Below are 16,585 nucleotides of genomic sequence, written 5' to 3'. Positions count from 1 at the left end.
AATTTGTTAAAGCGTAATTATGGAGCTGGTAAAACAGACAGTACAGGAAACCGCGATGCGACGCGGTCTTGAATCAGCTGCCTAGTTAATGACAAGAGTTTTCCTTAATTTAAAAAAAAAAAAACATTTTTGTAACAGAACTTAAATTCAAAACATTACTCATAACTAATGAGCTTCTATTATTTTACTAGTCAGTGTAAAACCAGTATTATTAGAGACAAAAGCTTCCAAAAATCCTCACAACTTCTTCACTGCTTCACGTCATGGCTCTTTCAGTTCACGATGCTGCCAGCTGCCTCGACCTTGCCCTGGTCCGTGATAGGGGGGGCGCTGGAACGACACGGAGTGCCCCCCTACCTTCGCCGGCTGGTGGGTTCCTACTTGGAGGACAGATTAGTCACGTGTACCGGACACGGTGGGATCGTGCACCGGTTCCCGGTCGTGCGCGGTGTTCCACAGGGGTCGGTGCTCGGCCCTCTTTTGTGGAATATCGGGTATGACTGGGTACTGAGGGGTGCCCTCCTCCCGGGCCTAAGCGTAATCTGTTACGCAGACGACACGTTGGTCGTGGCCCGGGGGGGGAGTTTTTCTGAGTCTGCCCGTCTTGCTACCGCTGGGGTAGCGCATGTCGTCGGCAAAATCAGGAGATTGGGCCTCGACGTGGCGCTCAGTAAATCCGAGGCCATGTGGTTCCACAGGCCCCGGAGAGTGCCACCTGTCGATGCCCATATCGTGGTTGGAGGCGTCCGTATCGGGGTCGGGGTGCAGTTGAAGTACCTCGGCCTCATTCTGGACAGTCGTTGGACCTTCCGTGCTCACTTTCAAAATCTGGTCCCTCGTCTGGTGGGGGTGGCTGGCGTGTTAAGCCGGCTTCTTCCCAACGTTGGGGGGCCTGACCAGGTGACGCGCCGTCTCTATACAGGGGTGGTGCGATACGGGGCGCCCGTGTGGGGCCAGTCCCTGGCCGTGGGGGTAGCGAAGCTGCTGCAACGGCCGCAACGCACCATCGCGGTCAGGGTCATCCGCGGCTATCGCACCATCTCCTTCGAGGCGGCGTGTGTACTGGCTGGGACGCCGCCTTGGGTTCTGGAGGCGGAGGCGCTCGCCGCTGACTATCAGTGGCGGGCTGACCTTCGTGCACAGGGCGTGGCACGTCCCAGCCCCAGTGTGGTCAGAGCGCGGAGGGCCCAATCTCGGCGGTTCGTGCTGGAGTCATGGTCCAGACGGCTGGCTGATCCTTCGGCTGGACCGTCGAGGCGATTCGCCCGGTTCTTGTGAATTGGGTGAATCGTGACAGAGGACGCCTCACTTTCCGGCTCACGCAGGTGCTCACTGGGAATGGTTGCTTCGGTGAGTTCCTGCACCGGATCGGAGCCGAGCTGACGGCAGAGTGCCACCATTGTGGTTGCGACTTGGACACGGCGGAGCACACGCTCGTCGCCTGCCCCGCATGGGAGGGGTGGCGCCGTGTCCTTGTCGCAAAAATAGGAAACGACTTGTCGTTGCCGGGTGTTGTGGCATCAATGCTCGGTGACGACGAGTCGTGGAAGGCGATGCTCGACTTCTGCGAGTGCACCATCTCGCAGAAGGAGGCGGCGGGGCGCGTGCGGGACGCGCAGGCCCGCCGCCGTCGAGCGGGGGCCAGGGAGGCGGATTTCGCCCAAGCCCTGGCCCTCTAAGTGTTTCGGGTCTCTCTCACATGTCGGCCTGGGGACCGGCGAAGGGTACCTAAGAAGACGACGTGCAAGCTGCTCTGCACGCGTTTTATGCAAGAGCGTCCGGGTGATGGAAGGCCGGCTATCCTCAACCCACGCTGGTTCTGACCCAGCGGGGTATTCCGAGGGTAGACCAATCTAACCGGCGCCATCTAGGCGGGCTTCGGATAGCCTGCCGACCGAGAGGACTGGTGGTCGTGGCGCCGACGACCGCCAGTCCGGCGTCCCGAGAGGGAGGGTGATGGGAGAGATGTGCTCCGCACTAAACGCTTCACTTTCCCCCCTTTGCCTTTTCATGAGTTCTGTCTCATGCGAGGTTTGGATGCTGGTTGTTGAGCGACAGGAGGTTTTAGTCGGTTCAACTCCGACATGTCCCGCCCTCCATCCCCAGTGGAGGGCGGAAGTCCGGTGATTTCCTCCTGACAAAAAAAAAAAAAAAAAGCTTCCTCGACCTAATTTCGGAAATGCAGATTGTAGTCTGCCTAATCTGGCGCTTTTTGTTAACGAGTTACTAGGAGTTTTATATTGGATAGATGGGAGAACGAGCTCACGGCCTACCTGGTCCATAGACATCTCATAAAGGTTATGTATATCGCTTTTCCAACGGAATATCGTTTGTCAGTCTTCATTTATTTACAACCTAATAAATCTCATTCTCAACGTACATATTATGTATATTCGATACGTACGATAGGTAGGGCCCTACGAGCAGGTAGAAAGCTTTTTATTGGAATTTCTTGATAGTGTTGTGGACACATTTGTGTACACGCGTATTTACGCATAATAATATATCGATTAATACATACAAAATCCACGGCCTCACGCTGTCTCCCACACACACGAGCACACACACACACTGTAAGGAAATTATGAATGTATCTTGAATGAGTGAAGTCTTCAATAACTGTGCTTAGGTACATACTCGTAGCTCTAACAAAAAATAATCTCGTGTTCTTAATCTAATTGTTACTTACAAGTCACGAGCTGAATTCTTGTCCAAATTGAAAACTATGTACCATAAAACTATTATATATTTATTATATACTATATAAACTATATATTTAAGCCACTCCAACATAATATTAAGCTCTTCAAATTCCAATAATCTAGTAAACTTAAATATTTTCTTTAACAAAACAAATGGCCCCATTCAAAGTTTAGGTAAATGTTCAAAGCTCCAATAAATCGTTCATCGTGAAGATTCTGTTGGAGCTTAAATAACTCATGGCGACTTTTGGTATGAGAAATATTTCTAAGTAATTTATTTGAGAAACTCCAATAAATTTGTAGAGCTGTCACGTTGTACCCTATTCCGGAAATATCAAAATTTTACACGGTTGGAATTTAGAATACGGTATGTTCATGCCGTTACCCATGTAGGATGTAGAATGCTATGCTCATATCAAGTGATTGGCAAAAATACTAGTAATCACTCCGTTGAGACATGCGGTAAAAGCATACGTGGGATTGAAAAAAGTGTGAGCCGGCTTTTTGGCATAAACACGCAGAACTGCAGCGCTGAACAGAACATTTTTACCTTAAGCTACAATTTCACTTCATGCGGGGTCACAATAAAACCTAAACAAAGTACAGTCTACAAAAAAAAGAGTACAAATCCAATATAGGGGCCAGGAAGCGCTTCCTCGCGTACAAGCAGCATACAAAACTTGAGCGAACGTGACTCCAGCAGAGTTGAGGGGAGCCGCGTGTTTATACCATACTTTACTGTCCGGAGAACTTACAGACTACTGGTTAATCTTCACGATTTTCTATTTGAGGATAGTATTATATTATACTTGCGACGGTGCTATTACTGTCGCTGGCATTAACGATATACATACATGGAGTCCTATTATCATGTCCTTAAAAAAACTAAAATATAATATAGTATAATGATATGGAATACTTTAGAATAAATAAACAATAAAAGATTTAATTGCGTGTGCTATAACAAGAAAATATTTAAAGCCCTTAATCTCTTTTGAAATTAATATTGTGCACAGTATTATTATACTATACAAAACGGAGCTCTCTATTCACTGAATGTCAGACAGATGAACGATAACGTCTAAGAAAAATATTTTTTTAAAACTAAAGAGTTTTAAAGGCTTTAAATGATAAAGGTTTTTCTTTACGTATACATTTTTTACGGTACCGCTATATTGTTCTGTAGAGCGTCCTATGAGGCCGTAAGGGAAGCTTCAACCACCTTATATATTTCATACATATTTGACAAATGAAAGTTAGACGTCATTGTTTGAGACACAAAATTAGCGCGGGATTCAAGTTGTGATGTCTATGAGCTCCGGTAACCATTTAACATCAGGTGGACCATCAGCTCGTTCACCCAATACGGTATAGAAAAAAAAACATGGATCCAAGGCCCCAGCGCAAAATCGAAGCGTGAAATTGTGGAATCTGATCAATTTCCATTAGCTTACAGTAATGGTTGTTACGTCACGACCGAACTTTGCTAATAGTTGAATTAATATTTTGAATCCGGGACTAAGCTCTAAAAGTATTTTAATTTAATCATCTTACGTAAGCCCCAGAAATATGAATACTTTAACGGGTGTACTTTATATTGAACGTTAATGATTAAAGATTGGTGATTCCATACAAAGTAGGTTTTTGTTAGAATTTTATTTCTGATTATATTTATTCAGTAAATTGCTTAATGCGATTACAAAAAAGCCTTCAAACGTATACGACAAACGAAAAAACCCTCTACCTGAAAAATTACTCAGTCCATTACGTATTTATACCCTAAAAATCGTTTTCTCCATGACAAAACGATCGATGTACTTGGAACAATTTATTTAGGTCCCTCGGGATCGTCTCCGACTCGGAAACAAATACCTTAGTAGCAGGAAATGAATGTTTTTAGCTGACGAAAACAGCTATTATAAAGCAGGAAATTGAATATTGAACTTAGATAGCTCGTGTATTTTTACGGAGCTAACAATGGCTCTTAGGATGGGGAAATAAGGTCGAGAGTCGTAATCGTTTTTTTGAACCATTTTGTTTTTCCTCTTGTTAGTAAAATGTATAAGTTATGCTATGTATCTCTTGATATGTATAAGTCTAAATAATATTATGAGGTGAATTCACTTGAATGAAACGTAAATATTATTGAAAATAAGAGCTGTTGCTCTAGGGAGAATAGTTAGTGCAGTCGGGTATCAGTTTCACGAAAATATAAATTTCTCACAATAAACCCACTCAAAGTTAGAGCCCATTAGCGAAAACAATGTCATATCTGTTTACAGAAGAAAATTGTAAAGGCTTAGTCTACAGCTCTGTGGTGAACATTGGTTTTGGTTACAACCTGTTTTTTTGGTATTTTGGTAATTTGGTATTGGTTACAATAAATACCACGAGGTAAATTCCGCACCCACTTTGAGACATGTGGTTGAACTTTCAACAACATGTGGTGGAAAGTTTATCTGTCTATCTATTATCGAAGTCTAAATTTATTTTCTAAGCTTTTTTTTTTATTTCTTAGATGGGTGGACGAGCTCACAGCCCACCTGGTGTTAAGTGGTTACTGGAGCCCATAGACACCTACCACGTAAATGCGCCACCCACCTTGAGATCTAAGGTCTCAGTATAGTTACAACGGCTACCTTACCCTTCGAACCGAAACGCATTACTGCTTCACGGCGGAAATAGGTGGGGTGGTGGTACCCACCCGTGCGGACTCCCAAGAGGTCCTACCACCAGTGATTACGCAAATTATAATTTTGCGGGTTTGATTTATATTGCACGAATGCACCGGACGTCTTATCCTTTAGGCCACGACGATTTCGAAAAAAAAAAAATTTTTTTAAGCTGGCTGAAACAGATAAGACGTGCGACAAGTGATCCTCACAGTGACATGTGTGAGCTCATATTAAGTATGCTGGTATTTTTGCGTATATCATTTTTGTATAAATGTTGAACTAACATTAGCGATATAATAACATGATCTGTGAGACCGCACTATAGAAATACTATGTTATATTACGGCTTTGCAAATGACACTGATGTTTAATAAACAGCTTCGATCAACAATAGTAACTAGATTTCGGGTCGGTGCATAAAATCCGTCTCGTCAAATAACAGCGCACTTGAAATGTGAGCTCTTATTTTGTTTAGTTCACTTCAAACACAGCCAATGTCAACCCGTCTCACAATACCGCAGTGTGTATTCAAAAGTTGCAAAAATAAGGCCCGAAAAAGCAATTTAACGGCCGGAGTATCTTACTTTCGGTAAGTACATGAAGTATAAACTATATTGTAAGCTTTAAACTTATAAATAATATTAAATTTTGAACAAAATTACCGATTTTTAACCACCGCTACAAATGTTGGCCAAGGCTCGGCCAACACATGGACAAACTTTTGCTTAACAGAACAGTAAATGCATGGAGTAGATTTGTGTTGTAATAATTTTTTAAAATTTGTTAGCAGCACTTCAAAATTAGTTGGTTAAAATTGGTTAATGCTGCTTTTGTGTCTGTTTGTTGGACTCTCATTAGATACTTAGCTTTCCATTTTTATTTTAGCTTTCCTAGCAATCACGTGTGCAGAATGGATCTCGATTGTCGCCAGAGAAAAAAGAGATGACTTTAATAAGCCAGCTAAGAACTCCGCTTATTGACATTGGACATCATTGCCTTCCGAGCTCACGGCTACTGAAATGTGGCCGAAACATTGTAATAAAAATACCACGCTTGAAACCGTTTAAACGTTGTTTTATTATGTGCACTGGTCGCGAAAACTTAAAAATATATATTACACAAAAACGTAACGCTAATAAAATAATAAGTAATGTATAGATACTAACAAACATACATTTCCAAAACATAAAAAGTAAACAACTAAACTTTTACTTTAATTCATTAATAAATTATTTTAGTGTTAAGCGCGACTCCCTTACCTCCTGTAGTAAATAGAAATCGGCATTTCAAGAAGCAAAAATAAATAAAGCAGAACGATGTTAGTTCTCAGAGCAATTAAGGGAAAAGTTACTTTATTTGTTGCACCTTAAGATTGATTTAACATTAAAAGTTGTTTAAAATATGTCTTTCTATTGGTAAGTGACAGGAGTAATTTATTGCTTTGCTCGTTTTATGTGACGAATGATCGTAAGTATTAGATAATGTTTTGGAGATTTGTGACTTTATTACTCGGTGCCATAGTTGTTATTAGTTTGAAAGTATAAGTGTTTCAAAACTTTTTTCTCCGTTTGTTAGTAAACGAATGTAGCTATATAAGTATATATTCACGCGGACAGTTTTTGCTTTAATTTTGTACGTATCCCTTTATCTAGTTACTATTGTTGATCGAAGATAAACAGAAAGTAATTTTGTATAAATGTTTTTTTAATTCTCTTACTGAAAATATAATATTTTTAGCAACGGCTTAATAATTTAAATAAATAAAAAAATACAAAAGTGGGTAGGAACGATCGACACAGAATATTAAATCTAAGACAAGTGAACGCTGTGCGCGCTTCCAGCAAAAGTGATCCGAGGTGGTGTGATGTCCCCGCTGGTCGGTCGGTTGCCCCTCCAGATGACGTCACGAGTCCACGTGAGTGCTCGTCGTCAATGGCTCCGCCCATCGACTTTGACTTAAGAGGGAGTCGCCTCTAATAATATATAATGAATATACGATATCGATGCATCTCAGGCAGCGCAGTGGTAATATCTCTATTCCCTAACTCTTCAAAGCATTTTGTGCTGCCTCTTGGGTATTGAATTTTTTCTCTGAGAAGAAGTTGTCCAAGCTTTGGATAGTTAAAAGTCTGTCGGGGGAAGGTCTGGTGCGTGCGGTAAATGACGCAAAATTTCCAACTCTCAACCGTCTATTATGCCGTATGAGATTGAGCGTTATGGCGTAGGAGCATCAAGGACGACCTATTAACCAAAACTGGTTAGATATTTTGGTGTCATTTGGTAAGAAGCTGTGATGAATTTCCCTGTAATAGACTACCAAACAGCAACTATGACTTATTTAGTGGTAAGTTTTCTTTTGAGGAATTGACAGCGTTTAACCAACACGATTCGCGCGGCACCCACTTATTAAGTTCTGTTACGTTGTCAATATGATGCAAATGGATCAATATTATTTTGATGCTAACGTTCAAAGTTACTGTTAACTCAGCGGTAGATTTAATTATTGTCAGCTTCACTATCGCTTAATAAACAGATAAATTACTGACTTTGAAAATATGTAGAATTCCATAAAAATTATTGCGTAGAATGTATTGCAAGATATACATAAATTACATTTCAAATGGCCGGTATTGTATAACGATAACTTCATAAGATGTAAAATCCTATTGCTTGATTTCTTTTTTGTATTATTTGTGTTTTCGTTTACTTGAAATTTTATCTAAAAAATGAGATCTAAACATCGATTTTTTTTTCTTAGATGGGTGGACGAGCTCACAGCCGACCTGGTGTGAAGTGGTTACTGGAGCCTATAGATATCTACAACTTAAATACGCCACCCACCATGAGATATAAGTTCTAAGGTCTCAGTATAGCTACAATGACTGCCCCACCTTTCAAACCGAAATGCATTACTCCTTCAAGGCAAAAATAGGCACGGTGGTGGTACCTACCCGCGCAGACTCATAAGAGGTCTTACCACCAGTAAAACATTGCATTTGCAGTTAGTATCCTCGGAGGATAGCTGTCCAATTTAAAAAAAAATCTGTATGGGTCCTAATTTTACGTAAGTTTTGACTGTCTAATTATGAGTTTTATTGATGCCCAATGTGGCGGGTAGCCATCATACAACGCAAGATAATTGACAGATGCCTGAATCTCGCTTACGACATTTTCAAGATAAAACGCATATATACAAGTTCCGAACAACAACATTCGGACCGTCGGTCTACCGAGCAATATCACCAGCTCGGTGGAAGATCTTCCCTTTGTCGTATATTCCTACAAACTGGTGACCCCGACGTGATTTGAACACGCACAACCTTCTGATTCATCTTCAGCGCATCAAGAACTTCGGCTACCACAATCCCCGCATTCTCGCAGATAAAAGCACGTCATTGACAGTCGTCCCACAGCAAGCCAGCATCGCAGCCTCAACAGGACCATCGCAGCCGACTCACCGCGCTTCCTGGTCCTACGGCACGCAACTTCACTGCCTCATCACGCCGCTACAGTTCATCGCAGCCCACGACCGGATCATCAACGCTTGGGGTCACACATCTCCGGCGTGGCAGCTCTGTATCACATGGACTACGCACGACACGCACGCAACATTCAAGCTCAGTCTCGACTCACCGCAGACAGAGCAGCATTGGCGACAATCACGCAGCATTCAGCTCAGTTTCGACTCACTGCAAACTTCGAGCAGCACTGGCGACTCGCACGCAGCATTCAAGCTCAGCCTCGACTCACCGCAGGCTTCGAGCAGCACTGGCCCTTGCAAGCTAATCTCAGCACGGACAACGTTAACTAAAAAATGACACGACCTCCAGTCTCGGAGGGGAGTGATGTGGCGGGTAGCCATCATACAACGCAAGATAATTGACAGATGCCTGAATCTCGCTTACGACATTTTCAAGATAAAACGCATATATACAAGTTCCGAACAACAACATTCGGACCGTCGGTCTACCGAGCAATATCACCAGCTCGGTGGAAGATCTTCCCTTTGTCGTATATTCCTACAAACATTCCTACAGTAATTCTTATTTGTATTAGATGATATATTTTGCTGTTGAAGAGTTATGAGCATTTCGGACCATGTGCTTTTTGTTGGAGCTATATAGAGATATGTACACACAAACATAACATTAAATTGAGAGGCGCACGTGCGACACTATGTACAAAAGTCGTGCGGAGACAATAGAATGCGTCCTAAAACGATACATTTGCGTGAGTACTATACAAATAGGGACAGTGGTTCTCAAACATAAAAAAATATTTATAAGAATATTTTTTGGAAGGTATATTATTAAGGAAATAGTTTATAAGGGTATAAAATAGGTTTATAATATTTAAAATATAGTCGTAACCAATACTCATAATTTCATTATTTTTATAGGATAAAGAACATGGTTGGTTATATAGGACAATGTTTTCATGTTAAATCAAATTGAGCAATCCTTCAGTTACTTATTACATTAAAACCGAAACATGATTATTTTCGGCCAAATTAAATTGCGTTGTATGACATAATTGGATTGCATATTTAAAAATAATTTCCAACACTATGCAGCTTTGAAAATCTGAGTACTTAAGTGTGAGATCGACTCTACAGACAGCACTGTCGTTGAATGTGATGTAGAGTCACGTCACGGCGCAATCGCGGCACTTTGCAAAAAAGAAATAATTGCGCCATATTTTTCATCTCGCGCACTGCGAAGTCGCTATTTCACAGTTCATTAGTGTAATGGCAAGAATAAAGTGCATCTGACGGCGTCGCGGTATTCACACTCCACAAAACGACTCTCGCTTTTAAGATAAACTATTTTATGACTTGGTAAACTAAGTGTATCTGATGTGGTGCTCTGAAATCTTTATGGCCGTCTGGTGTAGTGGTAAGTGACATGGTCACTACACAAGGGCGTCGCGGGTTCGAATCCCGCCAAGGGAAGATATTTGTATGATAAATATAAATGTCTTTTCCAGGGTTATGGATGTCTATTAAATATATGTATGTGTATAATAAAAATCTTACATTTATATCTTACACTTAAATTGGTTGATGAACGAATATCGCGATAAGAAAAAATAATCTCCTCATTAAACTAAAACCTGGATGTGTATTGCTGGCAGCATAACCTAGTGTCTTCTGTTACCTCCGCTACTTGCTATCACTAGTGTTTAGATAGTCTTTTTCTCAATAAATGAGCTTATGTGAATATGTGATAAAAATAATGAAATATTTACATAAATATAATACACACATGTAAAACGCTACGTCGACATCAATAGCTCGTTTGATGTTAGCTTCCATGTGACATACGAGGGCTTAGCTGTCTCGATTTAATATTAATATTTTATTACCATTATTACATTCTGGGCTCGTCACAGCTTGATCCACCAACAATAGAGTGTGGGTTGAGTAATATCATGTGAAAATATAGAGATAAATTTCGCATTTACTCATTTTCTTACTACCCAATATAAAATATATCAGACAGTGTGCAGGATTAATCTACAGTGTATCGTCCCTTCACTACAAGGGCTTGTACGGTATTGCAATATTATTTCGATGAGTACCCACTCATAAAACAGCCACTGTGTCGCACCTGTCACCAGGGCTGTCATGCTGAATACTGATGGTAGGACGTCTTGTGAGTTCGCGCTGATAGGTACCACCACCCCGCCTATTTCTGCCGTGAAGCAGTAATGCGTTTTGGCTTAAAGGGTAGGGCAGCCGTTGTATCTATATTGAGACCTTAGAACTTATATCTCAAGGTGGGTAGCGCATTTACGTTGTAAATGTTTATGGGCTCCAGTAACACTTAACACCAGGTCAACTAAACAAGCCAATTCAACACGACAAGTAAATTCGAGTGCAGTAACTTAAACCAACTGTGTCATCTTATTGCGACTAATAAAGGACCAAGTAAATTATTTCTAACCAAATGAATAGCTAGCCTTTTTTAATTAAACGAACATTAATTGTACATAATTAACACACAGTGACATCTTCAAAGAGAGACCCTCAACTGAAGTTAAAATTACTCTCTCCTTCTCGAAATACACATAATAATAATACGTACCCGGGCGTACTCGTGTTAGTATCCACTTTCATTCTAGACGATATGTGAACGTGTGGTGGACGTCGTCAAACCGTACACCAAAAATAGCTACACGACTCGCTTGCTTTGATTTTTTTTTCAAAGTTTTAAATAAAGGTAGGTATTAAGGTAGTTGCGGAGTTTGTGGCTACAGCCACAATCATGCAAGGTTCCAACTAAATTATGACACCAAACAGTGGCCTGCTTCGAGGCAGAGGATAAGCAGACCACCAATGCCGGCTCATACCCTGCCACCACCACTACCACTAGCAATATTTACTTCCATTATCAGCGCAAATTACGCTTAGTTGGTAAAGTGTTAAATTTGTACTGTACCAGTTTTTTAATCTATCAGTTGTAGGGTATAAAGTTTACAATTTTAAATAACGGGAACAGATCGCATTCTCTGGTTGAAATCTAAAAAAAAAAACAACCATTTGTAGGTACTAGTTCCCTGTCTTCGGTACCTCGGCCTCGAACTGGATAGTCGGTGGAACTTCCGCGCTCACTTTGAGAAGTTGGGCCCTCGACTGATGGCGACGGCCGGCTCTCTGAGCCGGCTGCTTCCAAACGTCGGGGGTCCCGATCAGGTGGCGCGCCGCCTCTACATGGGGGTGGTGCGGTCGATGGCACTATACGGGGCTCCCGTATGGTGCCGCGCCCTGACCCGCAAGAACGTCGCGGCTCTGCGACGTCCGCAGCGTGCGATCGCGGTCAGGGCGATCCGAGGATACCGCACCGTCTCCTTCGAGGCGGCGTGCTTGCTCGCCGGGGCGCCACCCTGGGACCTGGAGGCGGAGGCGCTCGCTGCCGATTACAGGTGGCGTAGCGACCTCCGCTCTAGGGGGGAAGGGCGCCCCGGCGAAGGTGTAGTTCGAGCGCGGAGGCTCCACTCTCGGCGGTCCGTGCTGGAGGCGTGGTCTCGCCGCTTGGCGGACCCGTCGGCCGGCCTCCGAACCGTCGAGGCGGTCCGCCCGGTTCTCGCGGACTGGGTGGGCCGCGACCGCGGATGCCTCACCTTCCGGCTAACGCAGATGCTTACCGGCCATGGTTGTTTCGGCCGGTACTTGCACAAGATAGCCGGAAGGGAACCGACGGCGCAGTGCCACCACTGCGCGGACCGCGACGAGGAAGACACAGCGGAACACACGCTGGCGCGTTGCTCTGGATTCGACGAGCAACGCGCCGCCCTCGTCGCGGTCATAGGAGAGGACCTCTCGCTGCCGCGCGTCGTGGCTACGATGCTCGGCAGCGACGCGTCCTGGAAGGCGATGCTCGACTTCTGCGAGTCCACCATCTCGCAGAAGGAGGCGGCGGAGCGAGAGAGGGAGAGCTCTTCCCTTTCCGCACCGATCCGTCGCCGTCGAGCCGGGGGCCGGAGGCGGGAATACGCCCGTACGTCCCGGCCCCTGTAGGTGGCGGCCTCCCCCCGGTGAAGGTCAAGGGGCGACCTGAGGGGGTGAGGCCGCGCGGCGCGCTACCAGCACTCTAGCGCGCTGCCGTGGAGTGAATAGAGCGACCGGTCGACGGTGTATCGCGTCCCGACCCGGCAGGCTGGTTCTGGTCCAGCGGGGTATTCCGGGACACCAGCGGCACCGTCTGGGCGGCCCGACGGGCTGCCGTACCGAGACGGCCGACGTTTCAGAGCCTTCGATTCGCCTCGAAGGCTCCGTCGGCTGGGCGTCCTTGGGGTGAGCCGCGCCGTCTGGTTGTAGTGTTGACCGCGGTAGCCCCCCTACCTCATCGGGGTTCTGACCTCGGAGGGGATCGGACGTCGGGTGTAAGAGTGCAGGGGAGTCGTTTAGTGGGTGGGCTCTAAAATCCTTGGGCCCGCGGTCTGCTCACAACACCATGCAGATCGTTGAGTCTCACATACCCCGCGCGCCCCTTTTGCGCGGGGACCTCGTAGGAGGTTCGGCCCTCTACCCGAAAAAAAAAAAAAAAAAAAAAAAAAAAGGTACTAGTTCCCTTCTGATAGCGACGACCGGCTCATTAAGCCGACTTCTTCCCGACGTCCTGTGTTGTGTCACCTCTACATGGGGGTGTTGCGGTCCAAGAAACTGTACGTAGCACCGGTCTAGTATCGCGCCCTGTCCCGCAAAAATATGGCAATCGTGGTCAAGGTGCTTCGTGGATACCACACTGTCTCGAAGGAGACAGTGCGGTGCCATCTTGGATCTTGGAAGCGAATGCACTCGCTGCGAAAAAGGCATCGTGTTGCTAAACGATGCGTGTTCAACTCTAGAGGGAAACGGCGCCCCGGAAAACTGGTGATTCGAGAGCGGAGTCTCTAATCTCGACGATCCAGCCTGAAGGCGTAGTCTCGCCGTTTGACGAACCTGTCCTACGGCTTACGAACCTTCGAGGTGGTCTACTCGTTTTCGACTGGATGGACAGAGACCGAGGACGCCTTACCTTCCAGTGGACGCAGGTGCTCACCGTCTACGGCTATTTCGTTCGATACAGCGCGCTGCCCTCGTTGCGGTCATCGGAGAGAACCTGTCGCTGTAGACCGTTATCGCCACGATCTTCGGCAGCCACGCATCCTGAAATCGTGCTGCTCAGGAGTGATATCGTAAGAGCGACTGGTTAGTGAAGTATCGTATCCCGACCCGGCAGCTTGGTTGTGACCCAGCGGACTATCCCGGGACACCAGTGGCACCACTTGGTTGAAACGGCTGACTTCCAGAACCTTCGCTCCACCTCAAAAGTTCCATCGGCTGGGTGTCCTTGGGGGTGAGCTGCGAGTCTGGTTGCAGTGTTGACTGCGGTAACCCCCATACCTCGCGCTGGCTCTAATTTCAGAGGCAACCTGGAGTGCCTCAGAAAAAAATAGGTTACGGGTTCCCTCAGACGTGATAAGCATATTCTATGTAAACGAACATAGTTTCAGATTTATTGTAAAAAATCATGGCTCGTATTAATAACTACACCCACAATAATATAATAATTTATCTAAAATTACACACAATACCTTATAAAACTAATTTCAGTGAATACCAATAATAGCGGAATATAAGCTCCAATAAGCGCAAATATTAAATTAATTGATTCCAGAAATTTGGTAATCCATAATTTTAATTGCTCAAGTGCCTATTGTACACCTACATAAACCAAATTCTCTCTCTCTCTCTCTAATATATTTTATTTAGTTATTTTAATTAATATAAGGTCTTGTTTTAATTAGTATAATATTATGTTCGTAGCATAATGCAGCGCACAGAAGTCAAGGTATCAACCTGTTTTTCACACGTGAAGCCACAGATTCAACGAGACTGAATTTTTCTTTAACGTAAATACTCGTATTATAAACTTCAATCAGCTAGCAATTACTTAGAGATGTTTATGAGACACTTGAGTGTTCTCTTTGGGCCGCTTAAAGTCCTCTGCGTTGTCTACAGTCATTAACGACTCTAGCAACTTCCGATAAGCCGGTTGTGACTTCGCCAGTAGCTCTGAAAGCTTCCATCGTCATGATTGAAATTGAGAAGAGACGAAAATATAACAAAAATTGGTTGTTAAAACTCTCGTTATTTATTCCAAATTAACAACGGGGAAAGTCGCGGGGTGTGCGCTATTTTTGTTTAAAGTGGCGCCCCTTAGTGCTCTGTAGAGGTTCGGTACACTCGGCCGCTCTGCAAATAGTCGCTTTGATGTATCACCGGTGATGACGTCGCCGTACATCTATTTATATATATTTATAACAAGTTACACCTATCTTCCTCTGTCTTTTTTCAGTTTGCAGTTGATATATTGTTTTTTTAATTTTACAGGTGGTAGGACCTCGTGCGTGTCCGTATGGGTAGGTACCACCACTCTGCCTATTTCTGCTGAGAAGCAGTAATGCGTTTCGATTTTAAGGGTGGGGTAGCCATTGTAACTATACTGAGACATTAGAACTCATATCTCAAGGTGGGTGGCGGCATTTACGTTGTAGATGTCTATGGGCTCCAATAACCACTTAACACCAGATGGACTGTGAGCTCGTCCACCCATTACAGAAGTAAAAAATAAAAAAAATATATGAAAGTCCGGAGTGCTCAAGACTATCATAATGAGCCCATTAATAATGAGGCATTATTAAGGGCATGGGCGATCGTCGCAGTAAGGCAGGTAGCTGGTGTACAAGGGTAAATTTGATGAAAAACAGATTTACTGATAGCTATACATATATACTGACAACTATAAACGAATACAAATTAATTAACCCGTAATCTAGCAAATATTTCAGCTTATTTTCAAGTGTGACGGTTTTGTTCTAGGTTTACCAAATAAATACTTGCTTGAACTATACGTAAGACGAACCGTCGTGGTTCATTTGTTTCCACAATTCCCGGTAGTAGAGCAGTGTGTAGCTGTACAGGTCATGCGAAGTGGTCATGTATTTCAGTTTAAAACTATTCACTGCTATTCTTATACTTCTATCTCTTTCAAGATGAGTGATGCGTTTCGCTTCGCGACTCCAATAGGCTTTTTTACTTTTTACTCCCTTTTACATTTAGCTACCGTGAACTATATCACAAGATTAAAATTCATACTATAAAATATTCAATATTATGAAAACATAGAAAAGGAAGTGGACAAAAATACTCTATTTATTTTTAAATTCAGAATCAAAATCTATTTTGAAGTCATTACAAAGACAGGGGAAGTGAAGCGACAGTAACGACCGTGCTTAATTAGTACTCGATTATAAATAGAAGTTATAAATAGTGAAATTCGGTGTTATTTTACTCTCCGTAGTAACCTCTTGTCTCGTAGCTGCTTACTTTGAGAGGAGACAGCGGATAGTAAAGCATGTTACGTAGTGTATACAAGCAGACACGTTTCGGTGACATTATCCTATTTGTTTCTAATTTGCTGGTCAATTTCAATTAAGCTCACGATCGGAAAAGCTCATAGCAGATTTACGCACAATACTTTGTTGTCATTTTTAAATTTCCTTCTTCAAACTTATCAATCGGGAACGGTAACCATCTGCCATTTAGTGGACGTAAGCTCAGCTCTTTCAGCAATATAAAATCGCAAAAATCACTAAGAATAACGTTCTACTGTTGCTCAGTGCAGCCTATAAATAGCCTGTGTGTAGTTGTATTAATGTTTC

The 16,585-nt window shown here is 43.7% G+C and overlaps 1 protein-coding gene and 1 long non-coding RNA gene across 2 annotated transcripts in view; one reads left to right on the top strand and one right to left on the bottom strand.

Annotated features, from left to right (window-relative positions):
* Positions 1 to 16,585, bottom strand: part of LOC101745031 (lachesin) — a 161,004-nt gene that overhangs the window by 130,839 nt on the left and 13,580 nt on the right. The window lies entirely within an intron of this gene.
* On the top strand, positions 5,760 to 6,670 carry LOC134200909 (uncharacterized). Its single transcript, XR_009976021.1, has 2 exons — positions 5,760 to 5,966; positions 6,263 to 6,670. It is a non-coding gene; the product is annotated as an uncharacterized LOC134200909 (long non-coding RNA).

Source organism: Bombyx mori, chromosome 21 (genome assembly GCF_030269925.1).
Source record: "Bombyx mori chromosome 21, ASM3026992v2".
Taxonomy (NCBI): Eukaryota; Metazoa; Arthropoda; class Insecta; order Lepidoptera; family Bombycidae; genus Bombyx; species Bombyx mori.
Note: the sequence above shows the minus strand (reverse complement) of the source record. Positions and strands in the feature narration are given on the sequence as shown.